This window comes from Asterias rubens, chromosome 5 (assembly GCF_902459465.1).
Source record: "Asterias rubens chromosome 5, eAstRub1.3, whole genome shotgun sequence".
Lineage (NCBI taxonomy): Eukaryota > Metazoa > Echinodermata > Asteroidea > Forcipulatida > Asteriidae > Asterias > Asterias rubens.
Window position 1 is genome coordinate 19,990,488 of NC_047066.1, and position 8,891 is coordinate 19,999,378.

The window sequence follows — 8,891 nt, forward strand, 5'->3', positions numbered from 1 at the left end:
GATTTTTGTGCATCCTTTTCTGCGAAGTTGCCCTTTATTGGGTCTCGTGATTTGTTTGTTACTGCAAAATATCCAGTGTCATCACAGCGCTGAGCAATGTGAACAACTCTAGCCAAAGAGACAGCAGATGCAGCATGCATGCTTGAAAACTTTGTGACTTTGGTAAACATTCATTGATGAGCACAACTTTGACTGCATTTAAAAGTAACGACTACATAAAACCAACAGCATGCAAAGCAACTGGATTTACCTTCAGTCTTCAGCAGGATTGAAATCAAGACCACATTGCAGCAGAATGAAAAGATCTAACAAGACAGATGATGCGCTAAACCACCCTCACTCCACTAGTGGGTCGATCTTGCACCCCTACCCCCTTCCCAGTGCTGCCCCTACCCCAGTATGAAGGCTCCCTACATGTATACCACGGTCAACCCCAACACAATGTAAGGGAAACATCAAGGTTGCATCTCTACACAAAGGAAGCTCTAGAGCTCTGATGTCCGAGACCTCATCAGAGCTTGGATCCCTTCTCCATTGCTTCGTGTTCATCTTGTGAACATCAAAGAGATGCGTTTACAACTCTTGCAACTACTGAACTGTTGCTTGCTGCATAATACCTGCACCATCGTTATTGCAGGGCTAGTGACAATGGACCTGAAGTTACTTATGGTGACACAATTGATGAGGGTCGAGGGAACTTAAGGGACAGATGGAACTTTTTATTAAATTTACCAAATAAATATCTGATAATGTTTATTTTTATATATTTATTGATAACCAACAGCTGTACTGCCACGTATCATCAACTTAAGAAATAAGAACGCAATGACAATTTAAAAAAAAATTTTTTTTAAATTATTAAGAAAAACCTTAGTATTAAAATTATGACAAACAACAATAATTTAGAATTATAATAAATAAAAAATGTGTTAAATAAACATTTTTATAAATATAAAAATTTAACAGTTATTAAACTATATTGAGTTATAATAAATTTAAAATTTGTTTTAGTATTACATTTTAAGAGAACTTTTTTATCAAACTTGGATGTCAACTTTATGTCAACTTGGATGACATACCCCTCCTTTTGAAAATTCAGGAAATAAATTTGATATCGATCAACCCACCCTTGGAAAATATTTGTTTTATTTTGCGTCAATATTTTCTTTTCTGTGATGTGTCAAAAGAATTGTGTTGTGAGAAAATTTGTCAGATATTGTTTGTCAAAAAACGTTTCTTGTTGAGTGTCCTTTTTCATGTTCAATTTGCTTATTGTTGATTTGTCTGGGTATGCAGAGGCCGTTGGATGTATGTATTGCATTAAATTCAATCATGGTGTTTGACTGTCTAACACAATGAGCAATTCTTCACGTTCTTACTAAGTGGATAAATCATTCTTCTTTGTAGAAGATTAGTAAAGGCTCTCTTGGACAGATGTGTGTGAAGGGACCACTTAAACAGTTCACCAACTCCTGCCCTTCATTAAGTTTTCCTTTTTAACAATTTAGCCTTTTGTGGACCTTGATGATCAAACTATCAAAAACAGTAGTTTTTTAACACAAGCAATGGCATTGACACGATGAGTAGTAACTTAATATATTTTTTTGTAAAAGTTCTCTGATGAAATCCTCAAAAATTTGTCCATCAAGTTAGCATTAAGGAGCTCCAATGTCGTGCTCATTTTGGTTGTTTAATATTCAAAGAAGTGTTTAATACAAAAGTTATCTTTTCTAATGTTACTGGCCTACTCATTAGCATTTTCCCAGGTTGTTGGTAAAGTATGTTGTGAGAGCGAAAACAAAACGATCAAAACAAGTGCACTCTTTCAATATTAAACTATTATCCCTTTAAAAACTGACATGTTTGTAAAATTTTTGTTCTTTTAACTTGTTTAATTTCATTCTTTCTGCCCGTTTATCTACCGATGAAGGGCAGCCCATATATCTACATATCCACAATCTGATGGCTGCCCAGGTACCCTTGGATGGCTGCCCAGATACCCACCTTCAGATGGCTGCCCAGATACCGTCGGATGGCTGCCCAGATACCGTCGGATGGCTGCCCAGATACCGTCGGATGGCTGCCCAGATACCGTCGGATGGCTGCCCAGATACCGTCGGATGGCTGCCCAGATACCGTCGGATGGCTGCCCAGATACCCTTGGATGACTGCCAAGATATCCACCTTCGGACGGCTGCCCAGAGATTCGTCCTCGGACAGATGTGAGTGAAGCACCCTCAAACCAGTTCCCCCACCCCATGAACTCCTACCCTACAAACATAGCCTTTCGGACTCGGCGAGGAAACCCTGTCATGATGTAACTAACTGAATAAAGACACATGAGTGATGGTCTCAAACCTGGAGAAAATGTGCTGACATTTAATCATGGTGAGTTAAAGCTTACAAAACTTGGTAACCTGCTGTAGCTAACTTTTATAACAATTTGAGAAGTAACTTTATGACCAACCACAAAGGGGATGGCCAAGCCAAATGGGTAAGCAAAGCCATAGGGCTTATTTTGATTACTAGCCTGTTGTACATAAAGAGTGGGAATAGTAGTCAAACTTGCTTCTTTGGTAGACCTACAGGCTCATGAAAAATACTAAGGTACATGCTTGTGTGAAACTTTCATTTTTCATGACAATTTCTGGCTGGCTGGCTTGTAATTGCTGGCTGGCTTGCCTGCTCGCTGGCTGGCTGGCTGGCTGGCTGGCTGGCTGGTTGGTTTGCTAGCTGGCTGGCTGGTGGGCCTGCTCGCTAGGTGGCTGGCTGGTTTGCTGGCTGGCCTGCCTGCTTGCTCTCTTGGCTTTGGCTGGCTTGCTTGCTGGCTTTCTTGCTTGCTTGTTGGTTGGCTTGCTGGCAAAAGAAAACGACAGACAATCCTATCTTTATCTCTTTTCAAAGCGTTGCCACTCCAGCCCGTCAAACAATCTAACTCCATAACTGATCAATAGATCAACAAGGTTGCTTGCTGACTCGCCTACTTGCTGGCTGGCTTTCTTACTTGCTGGCTGGCTTTCTTACTTGCTGGCTGGCTGGCTGGCTTTCTTACTTGCTGGCTGGCTGGCTTGCTTGCTTGCTGGCTTGCTTGCTTGCTTGCTGGCTGGCTGGCTGGCTGGCTGGTTGGCTGGCTTGCTCGCAAAATAAAACAACAGACCAGGCACCTGTTCTCGGTAAAGAGAGTCTACCGACTGCACAAACATCCCCATCCATCTCCCTACTTTCCTCACCAGAGATAAATATGAAAACTTTGAAGGTTTGAATTAATAAGCTAAAATGTACCGTCCCCTAAAGAAGATTGTTCTTGCCGAGTTGTGAAAATTTTCTTCCTTTTGGAAGATTTGTATGGAGCTGTTGGATAGATGTTAGTGGAGCGCCCACAAAAAGCAGTTCACTACCTCATCAACTCCTGCGCTACATTCAGTTTCCTTGTGAACAATGCATGTATAAATACATAGCCTTGTGGAAATTGCTGAAGAAACCATCAAAAACAATAGTTTCCATACAAGCAAAGGGATTGCTGACAGGATAGTTATTTATCAAGTTTAATTTTAAGTTGATTAATTTCATTCTTGCTGCCCGTATATCTACTGTGGAAGGGCTGCCCATAATATATCCACATATACACCATCTGATGGCTGCCCAGATCCCCTTGGATGGCTGTCCACATGTCCGCCTTCTGATGGCTGCCAGATATTCACCTTCGGATGGCTCCCCAGATATCCACCTTGAGATAACGACTGAGACATGGAGAGAATGTGCTGGGACTCGATCATGGTGAGTTAAAGCTTATAAAACTTAGTAGACCTGTAGCTAACTTTGATAGAAACTTCAACCCTCACTGGTCTAGAAAAGTAACGCAGGTATAGAGAAGTAACTTGAGTTAAAAAGTGATTTGAGTTGGAAGATTTGTATGGGCCCTTGGATAGATGTTAGTGAGGCACTAAACAGTTTACCACCTCATTAACTCCTGCCCTACACATTCAATTTTCTTGTTAACGATATATGTTTATATATAGAACATAACCTTGTGGAAATTGGTGGTGAAAACATCAAAAACAATAGTTTCCACACAGGCAATTGGTTTGCCGACAGGATAGTTAATTATCAAGCATTCAATTTATTAATTTCATTTTTTCTGCCCGTATATCTACCGTTGAAGGGTTGCCCATTATGTCCACATGTCCGCCTTCTGATGGCTGCCAGATATTCACCTTCGGATTGCTCCCCAGATATCCAACTTGAGATGAGGTCTGAGACATGGAGAGGATGTGCTGAGACTCAATCATGGTGAGTTAAAGCTAAGAAAACTTAGTAAGCCTGTAGCTATTTTTGATCAAAACTTCAACCCTCACAGATCTTGAAAAGTAACACTGGTCTAGAGAAGTAACTTAAGTTAAACATGTGAACAACCACACGAGAGAAACATACCCATTGGCCTATTAGTAAGCTAAAATGTAACTTCCCAAAAGAGTTAAAAAAACAAGATTGTTATTGCCGAGTTGGACAAATCTTCCTTTTAGAAGATTGGTATGTAGCCCTTTGATAGATGTTTGTGAGACGCCAACAAGCAGTTCAACACCTCATCGCTCCTGCCCTATCATTCAGTTTCCTTGTAAACAATACATGTATATACAAAGCCTTGTGGAAACTGGTGGTCAAACCATCGAAAACAATAGCTTCCATACAAGCAATGGGTTTGCTGACAGGATAGTTAAAAATCAAGTTTTAAGATGGGTGGCACGGTTGGCTTGTGCGTAAAGCGCTCGCCTCTCACCAAGGTGACCCCGGTTCGATTCCCGGTCGGGGCCATATGTGAGTTGAGTTGTGCGTTGGTTCTCTGCTGTGCCACGAGGGTTTCCCAGACTATCCGGTTTTCCTCCCTCAGGAAAAAAATCAAACACTTTCGATCTTGGCTGTGCTCCGTGGTCATAATGGGTTGATGTGGCTGGCAGCTGAATGCGCCCTTGCATGCCTGCTTCTTCTCGAACACGTTGTAGCCGCGTCCTTCGCAATTCAGCTCTTAGCTGCGAGTAAGGATGATTAGCCCCCCAAATTATTATTATTATTATTATTATTATTATTATTAAGATGATTAATTTCAATTTTTTCTGCCCATATATCTACTGTCGAATGGCTGCCCATAGATCCACCGTCGGATGGCTACCCAGATATCGACCTTTGGCTGCCTGCCCAGATACCCACCTTCTGATGGCTGCCCCAATATCGCCCCTTGGAATGCTGCCCCAATATCGCCCCTTGGAATGCTGCCCCAATATCGACCCTCGGATGGCTGCCCAGATATCGACCCTCGAATGGCTGCCCAAATATCCACCTTCGGATGGCTGCCCAGGTGACCTTCGGATGGCTCCCCATGATATCAACTTTTGAATGGCTGCCCACATATCCACCTTCAGATGGCTGCCCAAATGTCCACCTCCGAACGGCTCCCCAGAGATAAACCTTCAGATGCCTCACCAGATATCCAACAAGATGAGGTGTGAGACACGGAGAGGATGTGCTGAGACTCAATCATGGTGAGTTAAAGCTAACACAAACTTGGTAAACCTGTAGCTAACTTCGATAAACACCTCAACCTTCACCAGTCTAGAAAAGTAACACAGGTCTAGAGAAGTAATTTTAGTTAAAAATGTGGACAACCACCCTGGGGAAACATACCGATAGGGCTCAGTTTGGTCACTAGCCCTGTTGAAGTGTCGTGGCCGAGCACTTAAGAGTACCGAATTCAAACTCTGGTGTTTCTGATAAGCAGAGTGTGGGTTCGAATCCCCTCGGATGGGCAGAAAGCCGTTGGTCCCATGTGGTGTGTAACACATGTAAAAGAACCCACTGAACTTATCGAAAAAAAGAAGGGGTTCGCCCCGGTGTTCCTGGCTGTGGCTGTTGTATGCGCCAAAGCACCTTGTAAACCCTTATAATTGATGGTTTGTTTACAATTGTGTATCTGTTAACTTGACCTTCCAGGGCTATGAGTCTAGTAGTTCTTTGAAATCAACTGAGGAAGGAATCAGCACTACTGATATTGACAGCTGCAGTTTATACAAGAGAGCACCTATGAACAGAGTTGGGTTATGAGAGCTAAGACAGGGAGAGGATGCAGCAAGTTATGATGGTGAGTCTAAAAGTTTCTAGTTGCAACTGCAACCACCACAGCTCCTTAGAAGTGACTACAGATAAAGAGACATGACCAAACAGTCACTGCAGAACACAGGAGAGTGCTGAGAGCTAGTCAAACTGAAAATTATAAAGGGCCCTGCTTGTGTGAAGCTGTTGAGCTTCCAGTAAAATTATTACACATGAATCACTTAAAGAATTAAATGCACAGCTGGCTGGGGGTTCTTATATATTCTGTAGGTGTTTAAAGATTGTGTGAAAGCCCCTCAGGTGGTTCCTTGTTAAAAACACAAAACAAATTCTTAGCTCTTTGTAGTTTAAACTAAATGGTTATGTCATTTGGCAAATAGGTTTTATTCTGGGAACTAACTGATTGAATCAGTACCCTCATAAGAACTGCATTTGACATCCCCTTGAGTTTCCGTTGCTCAGTTTTGCACGAATTCAAATTCTCCTGTTGTGCATGAGTGTAGCCAACCCTTTCATTTCTGCTTTCAACGATTTGTCCTCGTTTATTTGTGTTTGAAAGTATAGCAATCTTATCTGTTTTACTGATGAATGATATTTGTAAAATTAGTAAATGTTGCAAATCTTGCATTTTGTTTGTGTTGCAGTCGGACCTCGGGATCTCAAGTGACATCTACACATCAACAAGTGGATGTCTAAGACCAGCCTCTGATGCAAGAGCTTCACACTCCAGTAAAAGGTGAATTCCCGGAAAATATCCTTTTATTATTCACCCTGGGCAGTGTAACACATTAACTGTTCAGAAGCGATGTCAGATGGAAGGCGGTTGATTTAAAACGCTTAGTATTGCACTTGCATACTGGTTTGTGTTCCTTATTTTCTTGGCAAGGTATACCGGGAGTCAAAACACACACTGAGAGTCTATCAGTGCTGCTTTACTTTATAGTAAACTCCCTGCAAATTTGCATTCTAGGATTGGGGATTTTGTCAAGCTGCAAAGTGGCCAAAGCTTCGAATAAGTTTTATTTTCACTGGAAAGAATGTATGTGCACACCCTCCTAAATCCTCTCAATCTGAATATTTTTCATTAATAACAAGATTATGAGTCACAACTAAATGTTGCAAATTATGCAATTTGTTTGTTTTGCAGTGAGGCTTTAAGATCTCCAATAAAGCCATTTACCAGTCGATGAGTAGATGTCCAAGACCAGCCAGTGATAAAGGAGTTGCCCTCTCCAGTAAAAGGTGAGTTCACAGAAAATACTTGTTTAATATTCACCTCATTCCAACTTGGAGCTCTGTTATAATTATGCAGAACGCAGGTTGCTATTGTTTGGACAGAGCTCAGATTCAATTTTAACTTGATTTGAGGAGACAGAAGCTTGGTTGTGTTTTTATGACAAGTTGTTGTATACTATTGCTTATTTTGATTGCCAAAAAAATGAAACGAAATAATTTCCTTTGATCATTTTGTTTCTAGAGACGACCTGGAATTCCCTATTATGAATTAGTGGTTTTTATAATTTTAAAAATTATTTTGGGTAATCATTTGGTCTTTAGATTCAAACCAAACTCATGTACTCGCTTGGTACTTGTATAAATGTTCCCAGTGCAGAAGTAATGTTCTAAAAAAAACATGGTGCCTGATGACAGGCAAGTTAAGCAGATACAACTCAAAGAAAGTATCAGAGTTTAGCATTGGAGCACCTGTAGATCCAAAGTCAACAATAAAAGCACCCTGTGAACATTTGAATGTTTTATTTCGTTTTCCCCTTTTTAAATTCTCAAAAGTGGCATCGGAAATTGTGATTATTGCAAAAACAAAATTTAACATGAACGAAATACCTCCACTGAATAAATAATGAAAAATACAAAGTATTTGTCAAACTTGTCATCTCCCCTTATGACCAGCTCACATGTTATGAGGTTCCAGTAAACACAAGGTTTTTTGCTGGTCCCGAACTGCCCCATTTCTGTTTCAATCTTTGCAAGACAAAACTAAACTGTACCTCAATTAAAACAAGTTATTAGTCGGATTTTGTGCTGACAAATTATATCTTGGGGGGTCTTCACCAGTTTTGTATCATCCTTGCAAGAGGTTTTGCACATTGTTGGCTTACAATTGCATGCTTACAATTGCATACAATTTTGTATCTGTTACCTTTCAGGACCTGAGATGTAGCTAATACTGTCCTGAAATCAAGTGCGGAGAGAAGCTTGTCTTCTGACATCTTAAGAGCTGCAGGGTAGAGGAGAGCAAAGCTGATGAAATCATGACATCCTGGCAGTTCATCTTTGGATCACGAATGAACAACCAAGCATCATCAATAGTAAGACGAGTTAGTTTTGTAATCGCCATTAGTTAGCTGTTTTTGTAGAACTGTAACAGTTAGTATCTGTAAATAAATACACCATTGCAAGCAAGCATGCACATACGCGATTTTTGCGCGACGAAATTGGAGATCTTTGGGCCTTGGTGATACAGCTACTCGACTGGAGGTGTGACGATTAAAATTGGAGGTGTGATGATTGGATTAGGGGTGAGTTTATTTGTTTGTTTGCTGCATAACACCTGCAAGGAGGACCTTGTAGAGGCTTGTGACGATGGACTCTAAACTGCCCAACATGGGCAAAAGTGATGACACGAATAGATGACGATTGAAGAGAACATACAATTGGCGGTGGGAGGATACAATTGTTGGTGGGAGGATACAATTGGTGGTGGGAGGATACAATTGGTGGTGGGAGGATACAATTGGTGGTGGGAGGATACAATTGGTGGAGGGAAT

General features: G+C 41.1%; 1 long non-coding RNA gene across 1 annotated transcript; it reads left to right on the forward strand.

The window, feature by feature from the left end:
- The first annotated feature begins 4,240 nt into the window (after positions 1-4,240).
- On the forward strand, positions 4,241-8,621 carry LOC117290861. Its single transcript, XR_004519093.1, has 5 exons — positions 4,241-4,290; positions 5,986-6,133; positions 6,750-6,841; positions 7,253-7,347; positions 8,271-8,621. It is a non-coding gene; the product is annotated as an uncharacterized LOC117290861 (long non-coding RNA).
- The last annotated feature ends 270 nt before the right edge of the window (positions 8,622-8,891 follow it).